The sequence below is a fragment of the Gymnogyps californianus genome, chromosome 8 (genome assembly GCF_018139145.2).
Source record: "Gymnogyps californianus isolate 813 chromosome 8, ASM1813914v2, whole genome shotgun sequence".
Lineage (NCBI taxonomy): Eukaryota > Metazoa > Chordata > Aves > Accipitriformes > Cathartidae > Gymnogyps > Gymnogyps californianus.
This window is the reverse complement of record NC_059478.1, coordinates 33,777,526-33,782,184: the sequence shown is the minus strand read 5'-3', so window position 1 is coordinate 33,782,184 and position 4,659 is coordinate 33,777,526.

Genomic DNA, 4,659 nt, shown 5'->3' with positions numbered 1-4,659 from the left:
CTGCAGCGCGGCAGCAAACCCTCCCGGTCCGGTCCGGTCCGGTCCGGTCCTTCCCGCCACTAACTGCCGCGAGCCCGCGGCTCCTTACTGGACACAACCAGCGCGCACGCGCTTCCGCGTTCGAAGCGGCTTCCGGCCTCCGCCGGCCGGCGCGCGCGCGCGCCCCCAAGGCGGCGCAGGCGGCGCAGCGCGCATGCGTGGGAGTGGGGGTGGGGTCTGCGCCTGCGCGGCCCCGCCCGCGAAGGGGCGGCGGGCGGCGGCGGCTGCCGCCATCGGGTGGCGGTTGTCGTTGGGGCTGTGGTGCTGCCCGGGGACCGGGCCTGCCGGGGCGGTGTGGGCTGGGGCGGGCGGGTAAGAGCGAGCCGGCGGCCCCTGGTCCGCCTCGGAGGTGTGGGGGAATCTGGGAACGGCGGCTGGACAAGCAGCTTTACCTCAGGAGAGGCGGCAGCGCTGCTTGGTGCTCAGCCGCTGTGGTAACGGTGCTAGCCCCGCGCACGGGCCTAGTCTGCGCTGGCCGGCCTGCCCCGGGCTCGGTTTTACCCCGGCTGGTGCTGTCACAAGTGGATGCTTTTTTTTTCACCCTGCTCACATGCATCCCTTCATGGCACAGGTAGTGCTTACGTCTCGACTGCAGCAGTTAAGGGAAGTGGGAAAATGTAATAGTGGGTGTTATTGGTGAAAAGCATAGTCTTGACACACGGGAAGACTGCCTTTTTATTCAGGCAACGAATCTAAGTGGTTGGTTGTTTGGTTTTTTGTTTGTTTTTTGCAGAAGGAAGGGAGCAGCTAGAAGACTTGTTCTTCAACCACGCCAGAGAGCTGGGAAGCAGCTCCTCAGCCTTTATGTCTGGGAGACAATATCTAGGAACCAACGAGAAGAAGAAAGGTCTTGGGCACCATAGGCCTCTCTTTTACAACCTTTCAGATTTACCCTCTTTGATTCTCTTTAAGGTCTTGACAAAGTACATCATAGCATAACATAAACGATCCTAGATCATCTTTATACAACCCTTACCGATATTTAAAAGTACGGTCTCTGTTTTTCTTTAGATTGGTGTGTTTTCCTTCTGGTTGTGTGTCTAACTGAGGTCAGGATATGAAATTTAGTAGAACACTGATTATTTTTACAACTAACACCACATACTGAGGTTTTCGTGGCCAGACCTTCCAGATGAACTGCCAGCGGTGCTCTCGCCTTGGACTGGAATCCCAGGACTAAAAATTGTAAAGGATTTAAACCCAACTGCCACAAAATGGAAGTATGGTCAAGAAGTATCTGATCACTTATAATAGAAACGTTAAAGTAACCAGAGATGATAGGAAAACAAAGTTCTTCATAGATTTTTTTTTTTTTTACATGTGCAGGTTCTTTTCAAAATATATAAACATTAGGCAACGTACAGTATTACATACCACCAGAGATGGCTTTTCTTCCTTGAAGTTCTTCCAGTGCGATAACATACAGAATACTAATTTCTGCTGTCCCAACCATTTTTCAGTTGAGTGCCAATTACTTGGACATCCTGGTCCCTCTTACGCCTGCCGTAATTTCAGCATTGTCAGCAACTGTCACTTGGGAGTGTTACCTCAAGCAGGACGGTATGAAGAGACTGGGAGTTTGTGGCCTTACACAGGTAAACGTAAAAATCACACTAGTCTGCTGGCCTGTCAAGGTGTTTGGAGCCATGAATCCTGTTGAAAATGGCAGATTATGATCATCAAATTTTACATATTTTACCTAAATCTTAATCACTCGTTATTGCTGCGAAGTAAAATGCTTCCATTTGAGGATATTAATAAGATCCTAAGGGATGCCTGGAGATGGCAAATCTGTAAAATAAGCATAGTCCTAAAAATCTGTCAACTACAAAGTAAATTAGAAGACGGGAAGAGTTACGCCTCCCGAACCTGGTATATGACACTGAAAATGCGCGATGCAAGCCGAAGCCTGGGGGAGAATCACCAGGGCAGGTTCCTATGGCAATTTCTCCTCTCCCAGCCCTTCTCTCCTTTCCTTCTCCTCTTCCCTCCAGGATTTTCCACGCCCGGAATTCCCTAAAGCCCACTCCTGAACTGCGAGGCCTGAGAACACAGCACAGCAGTACTAAGCCGCCCCCAAGTCTGAGAGCACTGTCTATGGGCTCTTACTGCAAAAAAAAAAGAGTTTTTAGGTTTTACCTTGCGATTTATTGATAATTTGGTCCTGGAGCCGGCACGGGCGAGCAGGAGTGCCCGGCTGCACATTCAAGTGCATTATTTCAATTAGCTGAGCACTCTTTGTTGCAAGGTGAAATCATTCACTCCCCGGGAAAGCTTTTTTATTGAATGCTTTCTAAATACTTGCATCGGTCACGTCGCCTGGAATTGAGTCTCTGTCACTAGTATTTCTGCGGTGACTTTGACCAGATCAATGACTGGAAAAGGCATTAAGGACACATTGATACCGCGGGGTAGTAGACAAGCGGGGCTTGGTTTTGGTTCTCGGTAGTAAGGAGAAACCGATAATGAGCAGATAAACGGCTTTTCTTAACCCTTGGCGTTCTCGGGAGGCTTCAGCAGGTCTGCTGGCTCTTCTCCTCCACCCCGCCTCGTAGGGTTGATGGAAAGCCGAGCGGTGGTAAGGCAAATATCTCCCGGGTATTCCATAAATCTGGAGTGAAACGCGGTCAAGAATAATGGGAAAGTCTTTCCTAGGGCGGGCGGGAGGGAGGAAGGCAGTCCTGGGAGAGGCTGCGGCTATAAAAAGTTGCTTTCCAACTCATCTAGGATTTAGTTTCTGAGCTGAGCCGTGATGCAGGAGCGAGCGAGGAAACCAACTCCAGAGACGTTTTCAATTGCAGATTCACCGTCTGACCTTTTCCCGGGTTCCCCACACTATAAAATCGCCCGGAATTTAGCGGGCCCGTTTGTCAGGCTGGGGGAGGCGGTAGGTGCGAGTGGGGGCAGACAGCCGGGCTGTGAAAGCCCTCGGCTGACAGACCGTTGCAGCCACCACTCTTTCGCATCTTCATTTCCCCAGCAAGAGAAATAAACGTGTTTGAAACCACTACCATAACCTGCAGGGAGACTGCTTTTTGTTTTTCCTCCCCCCCCCCCCCCCCCCCGAAATACCAGCACTTCGTAAAGTAATTAGAAAGGCTTGAAGGTTTGGGGTTTGTTTTCTTAAATTCCTGCCATTCTCGGAGCAGGGCAGTGCCGGGGCGGGGTGGGCGCTGGGGGACGGCGGAGCTTCCCCCCGCCCGCCCCGGGGAAGCCCTGCCGGGAGGGCTCCTGCCTCCGCGCCCGGAGGATGCTCCGAGCCCTCCGTAAAACAGGGCGAGATGTTTTATCCCTTAACGGAGAGGAGAGGCTGAGCGGTTTTCGCGTGTCCCGGCTTTTCCCGTTTTGCTAAAGCTCAAGGAAACGGGGATTTTATTGAACCTGGAGTTCAAGGACGCTCCCTCGCACATTTTGCCGTCTTAATAAAGTTGCGAAGTGCCCACTTTCTCAGCTTGCTTACCAAATCCTGAATTAATAAAGTTTACTTAGTTATTTAAAGAGATTAAATGTCACGTTTTAAATGGAAGGGGAAGGTTCTACCTTACTGACCTATTTTTCATTTCTGATTTAGAAAAAGGCAAGATTAGCATGGATATTGCATTTTCAAGGACCTCGCCACTATTAAATAGACTGTTAAGTGCATTTTATGGCTGAAGAGCCTGTTCCCGGTTCAGTCTGGAAGACGTGCTAAGTTCATCTCTACCTGCTACATTGAACATTCACTGACTAAAATACTTTCTGTGGATGTAATACCTATGCTCTGTATCTTTTAAGTACATAACGCTTAATGTTTTAGGACTAGTCAAACGTAATTCAATAAAAGTCCCCGGAATAGAAGTGTTGGCTCTCAAGAAAACTGCATCGTGAGTGTTTGGCCAATTGCACGAATTCCCGGCTCGGTGAAGAGGTGAGATCAGGGGAGGGGAGGCTGCGGGGATGGCGGAGCGGCTGCGGGGATGGCAGGCACGGACGCTCCCGGCTCCGGACGGAGTCTCCCGCGGAGACTTAAGCTCCGCGGAGGTTTTAAGCGGGCGCGTATTAAAGGCAGCCCCGGGGCGGGGGGGGGGGGAATGCGCTAAACGACAGCGCCGTGCCCGAGCCGAGCCTTGGCCGCAGCCGCGGACCCGCGGGGATGGGCGGCGTAACTTCTGCGCGGTACTCGCTGTGTTTCCTCAGCCGCTGCCTTTTCAAATCGCTTGGAAGTACACCCCCAAAATGGCGAGGCTGGTTTTCCGCCTTCCCGGACCGTGCTGACCTCCCAGGAGCAGGCGAGGACGGGCCCCGAAGCACGCCTCAGACACGAGGGAGCTTCTGCAAAACTGCCCGAGGAACCCCAGGAGGCAAAATCCCATTGAATTTCCCCGGTCCCCCGGGAACTGCCCCCCTACCCCGGACCCGCGGCGGGGGGGTGGGGGGGGTGGGAGGAAAAAACCACCCACCCCCCTGAAGCAAGTCTCTGTGGCATTTTTCCCGGAGTGGGAGACCCCCGAGGGCCCCACGAAGGACGAGGGATGGCGCTTCCCAAACCGAAATGCTCGCCCCCCCCTTCCTTTGTTTCTGGCCCAGGACACGGAGCCCGGGCCGACGGGGTGGGGATCGGGGCGAGCCGTACCCCCAGCG